The 20,887-nt window shown below is 39.5% G+C and overlaps 1 protein-coding gene and 1 long non-coding RNA gene across 10 annotated transcripts in view; one reads left to right on the forward strand and one right to left on the reverse strand.

Annotated features, from left to right (window-relative positions):
• Positions 1–20,887, forward strand: part of CTNNA2 (catenin alpha 2) — a 1,079,777-nt gene that overhangs the window by 553,447 nt on the left and 505,443 nt on the right. The gene's annotated exons all lie outside the window — the stretch shown is intronic.
• On the reverse strand, positions 430–15,718 carry LOC140601273 (uncharacterized). Of its 3 annotated transcripts, XR_012004302.1 has the most exons (5): positions 15,638–15,718; positions 14,747–14,848; positions 11,473–11,589; positions 5,767–5,825; positions 430–602 (listed from the first exon to the last, which is right to left on the reverse strand). It is a non-coding gene; the product is annotated as an uncharacterized lncRNA (long non-coding RNA). The 3 variants fall into 3 exon arrangements; XR_012004303.1 differs by lacking the exons at positions 430–602; positions 5,767–5,825 and adding an exon at positions 9,355–9,922; XR_012004301.1 differs by lacking the exons at positions 430–602; positions 5,767–5,825 and adding an exon at positions 10,322–10,735.

Here is a 20,887-nt window from a genome sequence, read left to right on the forward strand (position 1 = left end):
CCTGAGTACTATACTCATGGTCATAGCATTGATTGTGACACTGGGCAATCTACATAACCTTTTTAAGCCTTGCTTTTCTCACCTGTAAACAGCCATACCCTTGCCCACCACCCAGGTCCATTGGAAGGATTGAATGCAGTGTCATATACAAAGCATTTGGCCCTGTTTAAGCACATGATTGACACTGATCAAAGATTGTTTCCCCTCTCAAATCCCTGCCTTCACTTCCCTTCTTGGACTAAACTCTGGAAAATGAGAATTATGCCTTCTCCTTCCTCTCCGTCTCCCCAGTAAAGACTCCTATTCCAAAGCCTGCCAGAGAGAATGCCTAACGGCAAAGTGGGATGGTAGAGTAGATAGACCAAGTCAAAAGAAAAAAAAATAGAGCAGTGTGAAAGGAATCCTTTATTGCCAAAGAGTGCTGCAGAGTCTCTTTTTCATGGCTGCAGCCAGGAGCATTAGAGAAACTTTTAACCAGGAATAGACCATTCCCACTGGTGGAATACAATTTTGTTAGTTGTTATACCAGTCATTCATGAGGAATATCTTTGCTTTTTTCTGGATCATTTACCTTGAGTTGGTAAGATGCAAAATGAATTAGCCTGGAGGACAGGAGTAGGGGGATATGATTTGTATTAGTATTTTTTGAGATATGATATTGGTATGCAACCATAATAACCAACACATTGAAAAGTTAATTCAGCAGGAGTAATTCTGAGAAGTAATGCAACTTATTTGTCACTAAGGAGGACTGCATAGCCAAGTGATTTCTTTATGCATTTTAAAGTGTTTTTAAACCCTTGGGTAGCTATAGTCAATTTTTAAACATGTTTCCTCATTAATTTTCAATTTGTAAATGTACATTGTACAGGAGTGTTTTAATCATCTGGGGAGGCTGCTTCACAGATGGCTCTTATGTGACCTAAAATTTCAATGATTATAATGAATCAGAATGGATGATGGTAAACTTGCTTGGAGATTTGCTGATTGTCAACAGTTTTACAGCTTTGCTGCTGTTCTTGAGAGTTTAGTGCTGCTTAAAAATGAAAGGAAGTCAGTTATAATGGCGCTATTGGGGCAAGAGTTTCCTAAATGAAATAATGTTGGTTGGCTCCTTGCTCTTTTGTGTGGAATTCTTCCCAGGGAAAACACACCAATGGAATTATGATAACATGTTGAATCAAATGTACATACAGAATGGTAAGTCATTTCATGCCTGTTATACTACCTGTTGAAGTCCCAATTAAAAGACGAGAAGGCCTAAAACCAAATGCTCTTTTGAATTATTTCTGCCAGTGTTCTAATTTGGCACCAGAAGTTAAGAATTGCCCGGGCCAATGATTTAGCAGGTGTTAAGAAACTATAACTGTTAAAAGTTGAATTTAAAATGCATCTAGAAACCCAGAGCTCTAATCAACAAATCCATTTATTATGCCTTTCTTTCTGTTTCTTCATGCTAGGATCATGTGTGCATTCAATCCAGACCTTACCATGAAGTCTGCACTGGTACTGTGCACAGAATAGACCCACATGTGTCCTCATTTCATATCTCTGTGGCCTTGAGTGAATTAGTTGGCCTTTCTGAAGAAGAGGTAGTTATCCTTGCCAAGAAGAAAGGTTGTAGGGGTGAAACAAGAAGTACTCCACAAATAGTATTCTTTCTCAGTATCTTGCTATCCTCTTTCTGGGTAATGGGTACCTTCCAACCCTGGCCTCACTGCATGTGTTTAGGCCCTATGCTTTCCAAAGAGCATCCACTATTAATCCCTGTTTTCTCAGATTAACAATTCTCAGGGACCTGCCTTTAGCTGACAAATGCCTGCAACATCTTGATAGGGGCTCCAAGAGAAGAGCCAGGAGTAAAATAATGCCAGAATATTCTCTATCAGGTTGTTAGAAGCATTCTGATAGGAGTCTCACTACCAAAGTGAGACACACAAAGTTTGTCCTATGGGAGTTCTGGTAGGGAAAAGTCACTTCCTGTTCCCTAGTTTGGAGACTGTTTACTCGGTAGCTGCACTGAGCATGATACTTAACACCAAAAGTCGACAGGGCTCATCTTCAACTAAATTGTGAATCATTAGCGTTTGTCTTTTCTGCCCATATAGCAACAGTGTCCTGTTATCTAGCCATCCAGTGCCTTGCCTATACCCGTAACAAATTCAGTTAGAAGAAAAGGGACATTTCATGAACTTAATGCAATTTGGTTGATTGTGTTACTCCTCCCAGAGGGCTTTTCATTTTAGCGAGGATGAAGCAAAATGAAAAGCCAGAGGAAGGAAACACCTACTGGTGGAATAGCAATATTAGGCCACTAGCAACAGTTGAATAGCTGTGGCTTCTGGATCCTGAGGAAGGTCATCTCCTCTGACCTGGCTAGGGAGACTGTCCTATAGAACCAGCTATGTTCCTTAAATGGCCAATATGTGGGTAAAGGCTAGCATTTGGATATCACAACCCACATTAACCAGAACATACAGTGAAATTGCCCCTCTGTTCCCCACCCCCACCCTGTTTCTTTAGCAGGCTGATTCAGGAGAAGTCCACACTCATTGTCAATGGTGCCATATAGTTTGTGCTGCCACTCACCTCTCTCCCTCACCAGGTGGATGCCACTCCTGCATCATTATCTGCTTTTCTGCTGAGCACATACATAAACCCAGGATCCTTTTCACCCCAACCTCCTAGGCAGCTATTTTCGTCCACCAGATTCTACCAGTATGATGAGCTGTATGTGCCTTCCTCTGGTTATGCTTTGCAGATCCTCAATAGAGTAATCTGAGGAAACCATAATGTCTTGCATTTTACTGATGGGAAAACTCACTTTAGAGAGGTCATGTGGCTTCACAAACATTACCCAGATGGTTCACTGCAGAAAGACAGCTTAAAATGAAGTTTGACTTTTCCAAATCCTGTACTTTTCTACTGTATAAAGCTGTCTCCCTGAAACATAGCTTATGTTGTTTTGCACACACTTAAGTATATGTAAACGCAAAGGTCATATTGCTTGGGCATAGCTTCTTTCACTTAAAAGCTCTTTATTTAGTAGAGTGCTTGGAGGTGAGGTTCCTGTGTCGCCTTAGCAAAAGTAGAACATATGTGAAATACCTCATCATATCCTTGCCTTTGAAAACCAGCCTTTAACTTATGGGGACACTGGTCAGTGAAAAAACATACTGGTCTCAGTGATGGCAAGGTCCAAGTGAGCCTTTGTTTTAGAATTATTCCATGAAAGGCATTTCATATGGCCTGCCATATTGAAAGAAGATTTTTGGCCAGATATACTGCCCACCAGAGTTTTTTGTTGTGCACAGCCTCTGGTCCCCAGACCACCCCTGCATTGTGACTAGGGGGTTAAGGGGATATAATTCCAAAATGTTTGGTATTCTGAATTCCAGGAAGTGGCCAAGTGTTGCATAATATTCTCTGCTCTTCCAAAACATTCTATTTGACATGGAAATATGTGCTCTTCTCTGGATGTCAAGTTGGTCTGTGTGTAGTTCTTCAGCCAAATAACTCAATTCATGGGGAGCTCTTCTGAGAACTGGGTTGGTATTCAAAGGGTGGCCAACTCCCCAGGGCAATCCTGGCTGTCTGCCATGATGTCTGCTAAATGCTTTCTTTACTTCCCTCACCACGTCTTCACTTTTCATCAGCTTAAAATCTAACTCCAACCCTGTTAGCTTATCCTTCTTTGTCCTTATCTAGCCTAGCTTGCATTAACCCTTCCCTTCTTTAAATTAATATAGTATGCATTTTGAAAGGCCTGATGCTTATGGTTGGGTATGTGTATACTGCATCACTCTAGAGGTGCCATTCACATGGTAGGTTTTTATCATTGTTCCTGCATTGTTTCATGATATGGTAGTAAAGTGCCTTGAAACAGGGCACTTTTTGCTAAATCATACCAGGTACCTCACTGAATAGTAGCAGAGCTACCCACCAATGCCATTTGTCCAGACAGGCACTAACAGTTGTCTCATTCTCCATTACAAAGCATACTCCTTGAGGTCTAAAAAGAAACAATCATTGACTGCTTATCTGTTTGGTTGCCAGAAGCTAGCCTGGGCAATACATTACCTCATTTAATTTTCATAATCATCACAAACTATAGGAATCATCTAGTCATTTTAGAGATTAAACTACAAGTAATTTGTTTAAGGTCATGAAGTTGATCATGTCTGATCAGTGATTTGATGACTGGTCTACCTGATTTCAGAGTCCCATCTTCTTTACTATATAGCCCGCTAACCCCCAGTACACATGGCTCAGGGCTCATCCCTCTGAAGATGCTTGATACATGCTATTAGAATTAAGTGGTTAATAGATTAGCAGAAAGCAGTCCATGGGGCTATTTGGGGCTTTGCTGTATTGTTGGTGGAGTGCAACCTTTTCCCAGGTAGTCGGCAAGGGAAAAGGTACTGACATGGCCCAGCTAGGGCTAGCTAGAACATCAGTGTCAGGACTTGCTACCCATTACCATATCTTCAGAATTTTCTATCTGCCCCTGGGTAGAAGGGTTCTACTGTAGCTCTATGATGGTCGATGGGAGACTGGTAAACATTGACCACATCATTTCAGAAACTCCCTGTGAGTCCAGAGCCAATTGAGATGGAGATGAAACTTTGAAACTACTTAGAGGAAGGGCACATAGAGATCTTTTAGACCCTTTTAATATTCAGCATCTCACATTTAAAACATCTAAGCAGTCTGGACCTGTGGGCAATCCAAGGCCTACCTGTGGTAGAGAAATGAGTAGTCAGCAGGCTACAGTGGAGAGGCCTGAATGAAGCAGCAGACTCACATTCCGGTGCAAGCCCTGCCCCCCTCCTACTTTGTGCTCCAGGGAGAGTCCCGTTATCTGTCCACATTTGTTGAAACATCCAATGGAGAAAGTAATTTCTTCCCTAATCTCTCAAAGGAGATATTTTTGTGTAGCACTGTTTTGAAGGTTGTACGATGATATATACTTATCACTGTACTACTCTGCTACAAACATTTAACCATTCAGTCCATCATTCAATGACTCTTTACTAGCATCTATTCTGTCCCAGGTACTATTGTAGCACTTAGGATATCAAGCTGAGAGGGAGCTGAAAAGGGTACATATGACCCCTGCTCTTGAAGAATTTACATTAGAATGAGGGCAGAAACATGACACATGAGAAAGAAATATACAATATAATTTCAAATAATGATGAGCGTTTGAGGCAAGAAGGTTAATAGGGCAACCTTATGGGGCCATATCTGGCCTGCTGCCTGTTCTTGTATTTCCCATAACTAATATTGGTGTTACATTTTTAAATGATTGAAATTAAAATACTCAGAATAAGAAAATTTCATGGCACATGAAATTATATTAAATTTGAATTTGGGTGTCTATAATAAAGTTGGGCTGGAACACGGCCATGCTCATTCAAAGGTAGAGTTGGGCAGTTGCAAGAGAGATCATAAAATATTAACTGTTTCGCCGTATAGGGAAAGTTTGCTCATCATTATGGCAGAAAGCAATGGGGGTATAATTTGACTAGAGTGGATCATCATTATGGTCATCATCATCATTATTATTTTATATCTTCTACCTGAGTAACCCCTGATCAACTGCTTAACTCATCTTTGTCTCATTTGAACTGCATCAACTTTAAAGGCCATTCTTGCTGGATTCTGTGACCTTGGAATGATATACAGTCAGGTGTCTCTCTGTCACTTATATTTGTTCAAGCACAGAAACGTTTTTATCCTACCCAGCGGTGTCCTACAGCTTACCTACGTTTTTGCATCCCTTATTCTGTGGTTAGATGGTGTGTGCCAACAGATGTATCAGTCTAAAGGAAAACATAATTATGAAGGTAAAACCGTTACAAAATAAGGTCATTTGCTGAGCCAAATATAAATTATATTTGGATCACCTATTGTTTGGGATTTTCTGCCTCAGTGCATCCCCCATTAGACAGTTAATCAGGAGCCGGCTGTGCCTGAGACTGGAGTGGTGTCTTACATATGAGTTTGGTAAAGGCTGGCTGGTGGAATTATTAGCCTGATGCCATCCATCAGGGAGGCATCCTGTACAGCTGTCAACCCCCAGTATTGAGGTGTGTTTAACACAGATGTTGGAGCCTTCTCCAGGCAGATTCCCTGGGGCAAGGAATATAGCACAGTTTACCCAATAGGAAAAATGCTGAAAGTCAGAAAATCACTTAAAAAGGCAGCAAGTATATGCATTTTGTGTGAAAATCTGGTGAAGCTCTCTGCTTCTGGGGTACAAGTCTAACTATATACTCTTAGAATCCTCACACAGGAACAATTGTATTTTCAATTTTTAATGACTGATACAATAATTAATGGCAAGCAAAGCTATTTGTTAAAGTGTTAATCACAGTAGTATTGACATACATTGGGAAAATAGCAATACAGACATGGCAAGAGCTATTTGCATTCAGTAAATTATTCTCCCTTCGCATATGGATTAGAATACGTACTTCAATAAATTGCAGATCCCCTAGGCCTGTGTAGTCGATGGATTAGGAGTCATCCATCCACTCCTGGATCAGGAGTTGACAAACTACAGCTAGAGGGCTCTGCCTGTTTTAGTAAATAAAGTTTTATTGGAACACAGCCACAGTCAATTGCTTATTTATTGCCTAAGGCTGCTTTTGCACTACAGTAGCAGAATGGAGTAGTTGCAAAACAAACCATCTGGCCAGCAAGCCCAAAAGCATTTACCAGCCAGAAAAAAGAATACTGACCCCTACTGTACATTACTATTTCTGCAAGGATAAGGATGGTATGTTCAGGTATTTAAATCTGAGTGTATCATGGATATATAAGTAGTACTTGATGAAAAGTAGGAAAATAGGACAAAGATGTCCATGGGATTCTGGTATATTAATTCTGCTACTGCATACAATTCTGAACTAACAGAGTTGGAGAATATTTTGTTATTTATGCACATGATTTTTTAGCCTCTCGGGCCATCATTTCTTTTAGCCTACTTAATTTTTTTCAGGGCAAACTCTTTGAGTGTTTATCACTGTTTTATTATCTGCATCATCAGATGTTTTTGAGTAACCCGTTTCTGACAAGCACTGGGCAAGTATCCAAGAGCTTCATAATTTGAACATATAGAAAATGCTCTCCTCTAAATAATCTAAATTGCTCTTCTGCCCCTTACGTATATCTATCTTTTCCTCAGAGAACATGGAAAATATCTGGTGATATCTGCTTTTTGCTTGAAAACTACTTCAGACATATTCTTTAATGCAATAGGAACTACATTCCTATTGCATTAAAGATTCCTGAATGACAAAACAATGTTGACTTCAGTAAATTAGATCCAGAGTTTTATCCGTGTGTGTGTGTGTGTGCGTGTGTGTATGTTCCTGTGCATGTACCTGGGGCAAATTCTTTTTTGTATTCATTTTTAAAGCCTCAAAATGCAGCCTCAAACATACAGATTCTGCTAGACTATGTTTGCATAAAGTAGATTTTCTTTATTCTAAACTTTTCATGAAGTACATATTATGGCCATACCTGCTGTCACAAAAAAAAAAAAAAAAAAAAAAAAAAAAAACTTTCCACATTTAGAGTAGAAACAGAAAAGACAAAAAACGCTGTAAACATGCTCAATACAGTATCCAGTTAGAGTAACACACTTTTTGAGAGAGGAGAGCAGGCAAAAACACCAAAATTGAGGAGTTGAGAGTTTGCATTGCCCTGGGCTCCTATTCTCATTAGCCATACTTCTCACAGGATTGACACTTCTAACCTGCCTTGTCAAGGAGTGGGCTAATGCTTGAGGGGCAGAACCAAATACCACTCTGCTGTCGTAAGCTTGGGAAGATGTATGAAGGTATCCTCACGGTTGATTTTTGCATCATTGTTTCTATGAAAAGTGTCAGTTCACATCTTTATCTTACTAAGAGCCTCGCTGAGGAAATGCGTTACTGAGCTTTGTGGTTGACCCCATATGCTTTGGAGAGTTGGCTGATCTCATAAGCTTGGCATCATTGGAAGATGTGTTTACACCTCGGGAAATGGGCTTTTCTTTCAGAGCTGCCTGCAAAACTGAAAGTAATAAGCAGCTAAAGTAATGAGATCAGTGTTTGAGGTAGCAGTGGGTGTCTGGAGGCCATTGATACTTACACATGATTTGTTAGATAATGGGGTAAGAGCTGAGACCTGACTCAGGCTTCATGCTTTGTGAGCTACCAGTTTCAATGCTGTTTCTATTCCTCTCAAGGCCTTCCCTTTCTGTGTCAGCTGGCCCTTGTTGGCCTTAGGATCATTTCATTCATTTTTTCAACAAATGAGTAAATGTATTTGCAAGGTGTGATTGGGTGTGCTTTGAGATGCTATGTGTGCTTAGGATAACTGGATTGGTTGAGAGGGTGGAATCTACTCCTAGAAGAAGACATTATTAACCTGAAACTTGAAGAAATAGATGTAGACAGTGAGCTCCATTTTCTGAAGATCTGAGCTTTCAAGGAACCAAGAATTTGCAAGATTCTGTAACCTAAACGCTGGAACAGAAAATACCAAAATTAACTGAACTAGTGAAACCCAGACAACAATCTGAAAGCATCATACTGAGAGAGAAAGGGAGACAGAGAAAACAACTGCTCATGAATAACATGGCACACACTAAACACTTTTTTTTAAAGATTTTGTTTATTCATAAGAGACACAGAGAGAGGCAGAGACACAGGCAGAGGGAGAAGCAGGTTTCATGCAAGGAGCCTGATCCGAGACCTGATCCCAGGACTCTGGGCTCATGCCCTGAGTCAAAGGCAGACGCTAAACCACTGAGCCACCCAGGTGTCCCTAAACATTTGGGTTTAATGGAAGACATGTATAGCTCATTGGGTGATGTGTCCTGTGGAGGACACCGTTGCTAGAGAGAGAACAGCATTTGCAGAGCACAGCCATGTGAAAGGGCATGGTCTGGGAATGGGAAATAGTTCTGGAATTTTGAAGGAAATGAAAAAAGATGAGGGAGATTATAGTACCCCAGAAAGAGTTCTGGAACTCAGTGACCAGAGTTTGGATCCTGACTCCACAAGTTAATTGCTGTAGGACCTCTTTGAATAGAAAACTTAAACTCTCTGTGCCTCTGTTTTTCCATTCAGTTGGAATATGAAATAGGCGATCAGTCTGTTTGTAGTGGCTAACACGTATTAGGGACTCAGTATGTGTTTATGATGATGATGTTGAGATAGATCATAATAAATGTCTTGTGGTTCAGAACAGAGTTTAGGAAACATTTTATGTAAAGGGCCAGATAGTAAATGTTTTAGGCTGTGAGCTAGCTACAGTCTCTGTTACAAATTCTTAACTGTGCTGTTACAGCATGAAAGCAGCCAAAGACAAAACATAAACAAATGAACACCGCTGTGTTTCAATAAAATTTTATTTACAAAAATAGGTTGGGGGTGGATGTGGCCACCATTTACTGATTCCCATTTGAGAATATGGAATTTGCTCTGTATGTTACATGTTCATATGTGTTACAGCATAGTGTGTGGGGAATTCATTAACAGCTCCTGCTGTAATAGTTGAGGAAGCAAGTGACACAGATTTCAGAACTTAAAAAGAAAGCTCTCTGAACAAAGTGGAGGAGTTATCAAAGTGTGTGATTGTGGGTGTATGGGGGTGTAGTGTGTGTTAGTATTCATAGAAGTGAGATTAATCTAAAGGCTACTGACATACTTTAGAGACTATAAGGACTTGGGATAAGACTGGGCATTGGAAGTAGAGAAGAACACTCAGGAGACCATGTGTTTGGATGACATCCAAGTGTCTTCTGAGTGATAGAAAGTACAACTATTGGAGGAGTAGGCTTGGGGAAGAGGCCATATTCATGTGAGGACGAAGTGATTTTCAAATAAATTTTCTCACAGGCATTTTGAGTTTCAGAAGAGACAGTCTATAGATGCAAATGTAGAAAGCATTAATGAAAGGCTAATCCAATTGAGAGGGAGATGATAGAATAATATATGTGCAAACATACTTTAGCTCATTTATTCATGTATTAACATAATATCCCTGGCAGTTCTGGAGATTGGGAGAAAGAAATTTTAAAATTTTGGTTCAAATCTACAGCATCAAAGACTCTTTAACAGTATTTTTTTAATGTCAGAGTGCCTTCCACTTGGGAAGTGTCGACTTTTAGTTTAGTCCCTTATCTGGAAGAGTCTGGTCGAAGCTAACGATTGCCAAGAAAGTATCTTTATGCTGGACCCATAAGCCAGACAGAAGGACCTACTTTATGTGAACAAGTGGAGAGTAGGAAGTAGAAAACAAGCTACACAATACTTAGACTATATTTCTTTAATGAAGAACTTATGAAAAGAGCTCTATTTCCCCTGGAGGGTACATATTTTACATAAATACCATCTGTATATGGATGGTCTCACCGACATACCCACCTAGAATTTCACCTGGTTCTTCATTTGGTGTATTTTATTCAGTATAAATGACTCCTGTGTGCGTGTGTGTCTGTGTGTACGCGCACAGGCACGCAATGTGTCCCCAGCAACTGATTCCAAAAATGACTTGCTGAGATGCACAATTCTGGCTGAGCTGGCACTGATCTTTGATGTAGGTGGATTTCTGCTGATTTTTAGAAAGCTTCATACCCCAGCCCCCTGTGAAATCACAGCTGGCTTTTCCAGGTCAGTTGGCTGGAGGTTAAGGGTACCATCTGGGGCCTTGAAAAATTGGGAGTCTGACTGGTCCGCTGGGGGGGATTGAATAGGCAACATTGATAGTTGGTAGTCACTCTCACTCTCCCGAGAACAAAGTAAAACTCAAGGTTCCAAATGAGACTTCAGCTCAAAACCCCAGAGTTCATGTGTCGTGTATCAGTGCATATCTGTCACTTTGCCTCTGATTTTGTAAACGAGGACAGATCGTGATTACCATTACTTGCCTATTTATGTCTAGTGTCTAATCTTGGCAATAACCTTATGAAGTTGTTATTTTTGTCCACCTTATTTTGAGAAAGAGGGCATATAGAGAGATTGTTACATAGCTCCTAAGTGGAAAGGCAGGATACAGACAAAAGTTAAGAACCTGAACTCTTAAGCAATTAGACAGGCTCCTTTTCCTCCCACTTAAAATTACATATTATACAAGAATTTGTTTCATTGTTCTTATTTTGAGAATACATCATTTTAAAACATTTGCTGACCAAACCCTGACTTGAGGTGTTTTCTTTTACCTGAAAATAAACATTTTTCTAAAACATTCTCTATCTTGAAATTTGTATGAACACATTTAAAATAAATGGAGAATCACTGGTTATACAGGGAGACCAAAGCCTTCTAGGGGAACTTATCACTGACAGGGAGAAAATCTAGGCTTTCTGAGATGATTTACAATGGCCTGAAAAGAAAGTTTCCCTTCCCAAATAGCTCTTTCCAAACTTTGCTTTTCTAAATAGCAGAAATTAGAAACTTTATGAATTGGTCTTACATTTATGCTTCCTTAACTTGCATGAAGACATGATTTGTTTAGTTTAATAAGACCTTGATTGCAGGTATCAGCACACAAGCGTTGACTGAAACTGGGTTCCTTTTGGTAAAATGCAAGCTGTGTGAAATTCATGGGAAAATGCAATTACGTACTAATTTACTCAATGCCACTGGCTTTAATTAAAGTAGATCATATTTCAATGAAGCAAATTCATGGTCCTCTTTAACAAAGGACGTAGAAAACGCAAGGTGGAAATTCACCATTTTTCCTTTGAATATTAACTCAGAGCATGGTTAATCTTTAGCAGCTATTTAAGAAAGTATCAGGGCAAAGGCCTTCATCCCCAGTGGAGAGGCATGCAGGACCCCTGCCAACCCAGCTTGTCTGCATCAAAGCTCCAGCAAAGCTTGATTCAGGGGCCCAATGAGGGCATCTCCATTCATTATCTTTATCTGCAATTCTTCACCATCAACCATCTCACCTGTCTCTTCACCTATCTCTTTGGATTGTCTACTTCCCAGGCTAGATCAAAGATAAAGACTGAGTTACATGTAAACACAATACACAGCTTTCATTTTTATGAGATCAGATGCTTTAGGTGGCAAGTGACCTGAAGCCTGAAAGTAGACAGGGGCAAGGTAGTTTTCGTGCTGTCATTCAAGACCAGCCTTTATCCAACCTGTGTTCACAGGCTGTGGTCTCAGGTTTGGCTCCTCATGGTGACATAATGGCTGCTGCTATGGTTGTGGGCATCTTATAGAAGCCAAGAATGTTTGGCAAAGACAAATGTCTCTGTCATGCCTCTATCAGGAAGGAACTCCTCTCCTAGAATCTCTGGCTACCACCTTAACACATCCCATTGGTCGGATTGGGTCATATGCCTACGCTTCAGATGGATGGGGTGGAAGAGGCAAAGAGCTGGCAGGTTCTTCCATCAAAGAAAGCATCTGGTGGAGGAAAATGAGGTGGCTAGAGAATGGTTATTGGATGAGCCAAGACACATGTCTGCCTTATCAAAGTCCATTGTTAGTTTTATTATGTTCTTGTAGGTGTGGAAGGAACTATTGGGCAAAGGAACCATTGATTTTGTTAACTATAGAAATGTATTGCTCAGCTGATATTCATAAATAAGGGCACATGAATTTCATGCAATATAACTATTTGCTTCTATCAGGGATTCCTTAAGCCTTTAGATTTTCTCATACTCAATGTGAAATGAACCCGAATAATGTTTAAAAGCATTGGAGACAGGTAGTCATCTATAACTAAATTCTTACATGCTGTCAGGGGAGGAGGGATTGAAGTTTTAGTCATGGGAGTACTGTGATGACGATTCTTAATGATATTTCCAGTGGACCATGTAAGTCAATGAATTTAAAGTGTAACAATTTATACTAAACAAAGTTAAAATGTGGCAAAGACTGACTATGTTTTAATATGCTATAAGGAAATTAAAAGCCTCTGGCACTCTCTAAAACACTAACCTTTGGTTTTGACTGAAGTGCCCATTACCCACAAAAGGTTTAGTCAATCACTGTGCTGATAACACAGTGGGTAATTGCTAAGGACTTGCATTGCTGAGGACTATTTTTAATCCCAGTCTTTTTTTTGAACCAGACCAGTATTCCTCAGTGCTTTTTAAATAGTCATTTTAATATGTCTGATAATTTGTACTTCCTTTCACAACTAAATTGACTGATTATGGTCAATAGGCTTTCATTCATTAAGAGTAAGAGCTTCATATAAGTTTGCTTAGCTAACCATTTGTAAATAATTTTCAGTATAAATTTTGTGAGTACATAGAATTCCACTGTTTTATTTCGGTTTTAAGAAATAAAATACCATTTCTAGAGAGTAATATTCAGATTATCCTAACATCCCATGAAAACCTCCTTTGGGATACCCTATGGTCTAACAAGGATGTGGATAAATAGAAATAGAAAGAAACTTTGTTCTCATTGGATCCCACTCTCTCTTTTTAAAAATGATGAAGCTGAGATTCACAGGATTTTTTCTAAGAGAAAGACTTCCATGGAGATTAGGCAGATGCCTTTTAACCAGCCCTTTCTAATTAACTTCCATGCCTGGCATAGGTAGGGCTATGAACATGGCAGTCACTCAATAAATATTTGCTATTTTGGTAAACAGGATATTTAAAGGTTTTTGCATTTTCTTTTCTTTGGATGCTAGATATATGGTAATGATTAAGAAATCATACTGGGCCTGAATCATGATGGCAAGTAGTACTATGTAATTCCCACCAATGACCTTGTATTTCAGGTCTTCAGTTTTTATTGTTCTGAGTTAGTCTTAAGGGCTAATACTTAGACTTCTCTATTTAATCAGGTTGTTTGTAATTGATTGGTGGAATAGTTCCTTCAGAAGAGGAACCATTGACATTTGGTTTAATTGCCTTGGAACAGTTACGTCCCGTGTGCCTCAGTGATGGGCATCTTGGATAAAACTAATATAAATAAGTTGAGTATGCAGTATGAATCAAATGCCAACTTTAGATTTTTTCCACATGGTCCAACATGCCTAATGAAGGCATCTATTCTCTGGGGCATGTGGAGATCCAAAGGTATGGCTCTGATTTACAGAAAATGCTGAGTGAAACCATTTCACATTCTGATTTAGTTTAAAAGTTAAACTCTGCTTCAAAAGCAACTTTAAGGAAATATTCATCTGTTAAATGAAAACATCGGTATGTTAAAGGAAAGGCCAAGCCATTGAACACTGCAACAAGACCCCAAAGACTCTTGGATTAGAATTTCAGCTCTACCATTTATTACTTGTATGACCTTGAATAAGTCATATACTTTCTCTATGCCTCAGTGTGTTAATATGTATAATGAGAATAATAATTATTAATTTTACCCTCTTGACATGGATTTTGAGGAATGAAACAATATAGGTGAAAAATTTAATAGTATAATACTATATAAATTCTAAGGAATTATTATTAATACCTAAAGAACCACACAGCAGTAAAAAAAAAAAAAAAAAAAAAAGGTATTGGTTAACGGGTGGCTGTTTTCTATAGTAGGAGAGAGCTAAGAAAACCAAATCTATCCTAACTGCCTCATTTTGACCTGGTGTCCAGTGGAATTTATTGATTATCCCAGGGTCCCATGGGCAGTGACAAAGCTAAAAATTGGGGCCTCCAACTTTTAATGACCTCTTCCTTCTTGATCACCAGGTTGCATTTATCAAAGATAACTCATAGGGAAGATGAGTGCTATTTTTCAAGGGGAAAAGCTAATCATGAACCAACCTGTAGTTTACTGAATATCCAGTGTATGGTTAGCCTGGTGGGAAATAAGTGTTCCTCTGCCCTGGAGTTGCTGTTAGTCCATGAAGAAGATCAGACATGCCCCTAAGAAAGAAATGTGATAACAACATAAATGTTTAGGCTGCACACTAAAGAAAGCACTGTTGAGTGGTGAAGCAGAGTGGTGTGGTAAAGACAGAGCTAGAGCAGAAGCACTCAGTTCTCTGGGCTCAACTACAAACTCAAGTTTGGGAAAATGACTTAATCCTCCAATTGGACTGATAAGAATCATACAAGACACTTGATAAATTCACACATTACTGACTTGTTTATTAAATTGGATGAGTCTGGGTTGAGAGCTGAGACTCTCCATCAGTCTTTCCTTCCTCCCCCTCAAACTTAGTGTGTAATTCTTACTTGCAGGCATGTTTAGGAAATGAATATTTAACGGATATAATCTAATTGGGCCTATTTTTTTCTTAGTAAAATTTAGATTGTTCAAGTGTTTCAAGTTGTTTTCAGAGTCGATCTGCTTTACATATTGATTTTTCAGCATATGTCCTTTTTTGTGGAATGTGGCCCAAAGCTTTGCTTTCCGCGGTTGGCAGAGAGCTGTGGATATAACCTGAATTCAGTAAATGTTTGCTCTGTGAGTTAATAATAGATAGATAGTTGCATAAAGTTGATTAGTTATAGGGATAGCCATAGATATCTATGTAAAAGTTGATGTTGTATTTGTGTGTGTGTGTGTGTGTGTGTGAAAAGACAGTACAGTCCCTGCCCTTTGGTGGCTTACAATGAATGACATTGAAGAATGAAGACTCACACCCCAAGAGAAAGATGCAAGGAGAATATCTCTACTAACTATTTAAGCAGATTCTAGAGTCATCTTACCAATTGGTGCTTCCCATCATCCAGGACAGCAAAACACTTCACTGTGCCTATGGAAACTAAAGTTAATCACCTTCAAATGGAATGGTCTGAATTCTGTTGTTTCCAAGGGTGGAATGGTGAATGTCCCACCACCTCCTTCCTTCTGGAGACAAGGTTGCTCTCATACATTGTCCAGTTAGCCCTTACATGTGAAAAGAACAGGGAAGGGCTTACCTCATGACTGCTTTCTGCTTCCTGTTTAATTACAATGGGCAACTTTCTTTAAATAGTGTAGGGCCTAGAACTGGGATTCCCTCCACTCCAGCTCCCAGCCATTTCTTTCTCTTCTTGCTGTTTTCTGTAGAATATGGAGAAACCAAGTTATCTCTATAAGCTTCATGAAGAGAAACAAGATAATGGAACAGGCGAGTGCTAAACAGAATGAAAGATATATTGTGAGTTCAAAGATTATGAGAATAGGACACAGAAAGAATGAAAAGGCAAGGAAGTACATCTATAGCTCCTTTGAAGAGAAGGGGTAGCATTTGAGTGGTTAGAGGCATAGAAAAAAATACTCCAAATAGGAACCAAATTTGAAAGAAGTCCTAGAGACATTAAGAAGACTTGATATTCAATAGGAGTTTTTTAGAAACTGGTCTGTACATAGTTGAATGAAACTGGTGCCTCTGAATGTCTATAAAATATGTTAGTGAACAATGATTCCTCAAATCTGATTTTCTCATTTCTTGTTCAGAATATATCGGCCTTGCCTTGCTTACCTTCCTATTTTTATGACAAAAGTACTCATAATAGACCTTGCAAAGAGCTTTGAAGCCTGACAGTGAAAAAGCACTTGTGAAATAATCACCCAAAGGAGAAAAAATAAGATTTCACAAGGATGTCATTGAACCCCTTTCTTTGTTAGACTTTTACACCGGTCCCATAGCAGTAGGGGGCTTGTGATGGTGGATAGTTTGCCCATCACTATACTTAAAAAAAAAAAAAAAAAAGAATCATCAGAGGAAAAAACAGATGAGTGTAGAATCTTAGTAGGCAGATTAGCTGAACTGAGTACTTGAAGTAAGAAAAAGTGGAGCCCAGGTTGGTCATACTCATTTACATTTGGGCCCTGACCAAGGACCCAGCCCATCCCAGTAGTGACTCGGATCCTTCTTTACACACTGGTATAGGTGGTCTCAAGATAGGCTGAAGATGAATTAAAGGGTGAGGAACCAGCCTCAGTGCTTTTCACAGGCTCCTCTGTCCTCTTCCTCTCATTTCCATCCAGATTGTTTAGGTTTTGGTTTAGAGCCAGCTACTTTGTGAGAATAAGCCTTGCCCTTAGCAGGAAATATGTCACTGTGAGAAGTCTTGGTGAAATATCATGTTCCTTTTTGAGCCTCATGCCCCACATCTGTGGCTAGATTCTATCTCCACATTTCCCAATCCCTGCCTTCTACTTCTGATTAAAATTTTCCAGAGAATCCAGTCCCAAGAGCCATTTTTGACTCATAATTATATCCTAGGGACTATGCTAGGTTCTCATGCACCTTGTCTCATTGAATTTTCATCACAATCCAAATATATTATTGTCATTATTTTACCAGTGAAAACATTGAATTACTGAGGCCTTAAACCAATTTCCCAAGCTTATGTATCGAGAAATAGACAGTCTTGGGATCCCTGGGTGGCGCAGCGGTTTGGCGCCTGCCTTTGGCCCAGGGCGCGATCCTGGAGACCCGGGATCGAATCCCACGTCGGGCTTCCGGTGCATGGAGCCTGCTTCTCCCTCTGCCTGTGTCTCTGCCTCTCTCTCTCTCTCACTGTGTGCCTATCATAAATAAATAAAAAATTAAAAAAAAAAAAAAAGAAATAGACAGTCTTAAAAGTCAAGAAAGTCTTGGGTCTATACCCAAATATGACCCAAATATGATTTTATATTATACTATATACTTCCACTATCTTCCCATTTTTCTCCCCATTACTTAGTAAAACAAATATTTTCTCAGATATAGTATAAATAATGAGGTTTTCTGAAGATATTGGTACTTGCTTCTCTACCCAAAGTTCTTGAGAACCAAAATCTGTTGAGTCTAAGAGACATAGTCAAATTGTGAATATTCAAGCTCAATACTTAAATGTACAGAGCTCCTGTGTATTCTCCCAAGGAATGATTAGTGTTCACTTTTTTTGTTCTACTTAGTAAATGCGCATCTCCCAAGGGTCCCTTAAAGACCCTGTCAAGCCTTGGACGTGTGCAAAACAGGATTAGGAGGATGTCAAGATCACTGTTAGCTTTGTGGAAGAAGTTGAGCAGGATAATCAATAGACTCAGAAGGCAAGTAGAAGAGCTAGGAGAGGAGCAGTGGCCAAGACAGAGGTGAAATTAGCATGGCCTATTCAAAGGACAATCAGTGCTGATTTGCAAGCTCTGAAGAGAATACTAGTGCCATTTTATACATTTAACAGAATTTTTTTGGAAAGAACATCAGTGAACCAGTTTGGATGAGAATCAAATCTAGGTTTTGTCTGAAATGCTTGAACTGAGCAAATCTGGGGCATCAAAATTTTGGTATTTTAGATCTGCTGTCATTTGGCTCAAATGACATTCTGGAATAGAGGAAACTGAAGTGTCAAGAGGGAAGTGAACTTCTCTGTGTCATTCAGGGTGACAAGGCTGAGCTAAATCCCAGGCTCCAGCTGTCCATTCACTGCTAGCTCCACTGCACCACAGTGCCTTTCTTCCATTGATAGAATCCTTGGCTTGAGAACCCACAAAAATGACAGTTGACTAGGAACATCCCTGATGCAAAGCTTTAAATGAGCCTGTACATAAAGTTAGATCCATTTTACCAGATCATTTCACATCCTGCAGGGAGGTTAATAACTCTTGGGGCTGGCCATTCAATCTAATTGTAGGATAGGAAACTCTAAGGCAGGCATTCAACCTCTGTCATTCCTGTGCATAGAACATGTGTCACTATCTAGACACGTCAGCTTTCACTGCTGGTCCCAATGGTGGAAGAATGCTTCTAATTAGAGCCCTTCAGGAATTTGGCTTCAATCAAGAAGAATTGGTGTAGTGAGGTGAAACTTGTTTGCCATATCTGCTCTATTGCCGGGTGCTGAAGTTGGAAATATCTATCTGATATTCTTTTTTAAAAATATGTATTTATTTGAGAGGGAGCAAGAAAGAGAGAGGGAGAACATATGAGAAAGGCAGATGGAAGGGCGGAGAAAGAGTCTCAAGCTGACTCCATGCTGAATGGGGAGCCCAACTAGAGGCTTGATCTCATGATCCTGAGGTCATGACCTAAGCTGAAACCAAGAGTAGGATGTTTAACAGACTGAGTCACCCAGGTGCCCTTATATGATGTTCTTCGTACAAATTCTTGTTGCATCACCATCCCCAAGATCTACAACCTGCTACACAGGAAATCTCTGTGAATGGCAAAGTGAAATCCATTCACAAGCTCATAATATTGCACATGACAGAAAGCCAGAAAGGTGAAAGCTACAGTACGCCTACAAAATGGGAATACCAGAACACCTGCCTTACTTTTGTAAAAAATAAAAGCAATGATGTTCAGAAGTGCTTAGTAGCATAGCTGGTCAGTAGTAAGCTCCCTCTTCTCTTGCCTGCCACAGAGATTTTCTCATTTTCCCATTTAGACTTCTGTTGCATGAAGTTGTGTTGGTTGTGCTACTGCTTATTTGCCTACGTTTTTACCTTCTGTGTTCTTCCCCCCACACACACTTTGCTTTCTCTTTTCTTTTTTTTTTTTCAAGATGAAAAATGTAATCCATTTCAGATGAGGCAAGGCCTTATAAAATTTGCAAAAACTTCAATATAAATCATGGTGTCTGGTCAGTCTTGCAAGTTTAGCATTTCATGAATGTTTGGGTGGATGTTTATATAGAAGTTTTAAAGGCACTTTGAAAAGCATTATTATTGTCCAACTCTTCACTCTTATTATCCTTCCTATACAAGTGCATACAGCAAAGTTAAGGAGGAATCTTCATAGTGAAATTCCCTTCCCTTCTTTCCTTCTCTCTGGTGAATTTTCCTCACTGCTATCGTTTCAAATCTTTGAGCTTGTGCTCTTCTTGTTCTCTCTTTCCCTTTCTTCTTAACCCTTTCCTAGTTTCTCTTCCTCTCTCTCTCTCCTCCCTCCATTCTATTCTACTCTCTCTCCTCTGTTTTTCTTTTCTTCCTTTTTAACCTACCCCCTATATACTACCTCAGGGTCTGTCCCTTGGTGCTATCATTTCCATCAGTGCTTGACTAAATCAGGGCATAAACTTTCTCATGTTCTATTCTTTCTCCAACAGTGACATCTAAACACTGAGAGAGAGAGAGACTTGAAAAAAGAGAATGGACTGTTTGAAGAAGCCAAATGTCAGAATGGGTCTTCTGTTCTGTGTTTCATTCAGCTCCTTTAACTATAGCTCCTAATGACAAGTGTGGGTTGTTGCTATGATCCATTGTCATTGTTTTCCATGGCCTCTTCTGAAAGTGGACAACAGACATTCTTAGAGAAAAATGAGGACTGGATTACATTCTTTGACAAGGCCAACCTTGAAAGTTAGCCAGGTAAACAGGTGTTTACATAATAATTTAGGGAGCTCTGTATAGGGATGGTAGTCGCTAAATTCAACATTCTAGTTTATCTTTTTATTATCCCTATATACTACTTAGATCACAAAGCTCTTTTTTTTGGTCTCCATAGGAAGCTGCAAATAACAGATTGTTAAATCTTAGCTGCATACATTTTGCTATTGGTTAAACTGTAGAGAGAGAGAGAGCGAGAGAGAAACTCGAGCTATGTTTTGGAATGAGGAAAGATACCATCAGGAATAGATATGAAAGCTGATATGAGGATGGCTAGCACTATGGGCTGACTTTACTAGTTTTGAAATGATTATCCCTACCCTCCAACTACCCAGCATAATAGATATGCAAATCTGTGTAACCAGGTGTGCACCCAAAAGCTAGATTATACCCAAGTTTATATACACGAATAATTATTTGGGAGAGATCCAACACAGAATATTTAAGTATTGGACTTTGTCTCCCATTTTCTTTCTGCTCCTAAAGAGCAAGAATAGACAATAGAGTAGATGCCTGTGACTGCAAACTAGCAGTTGAGATGATTCTCTTGCTGGAATGATTTTAAAAGGAGATTGCACTTGAGGGAGATAGTCAAGACATTAATGCCAAATGTGTCATTTTGACCATTTACCGAAACACAACACTCTAGAACTCTGTGC

This window comes from Canis lupus, chromosome 12, assembly GCF_048164855.1.
Source record: "Canis lupus baileyi chromosome 12, mCanLup2.hap1, whole genome shotgun sequence".
In the NCBI taxonomy this organism is placed as follows: domain Eukaryota; kingdom Metazoa; phylum Chordata; class Mammalia; order Carnivora; family Canidae; genus Canis; species Canis lupus.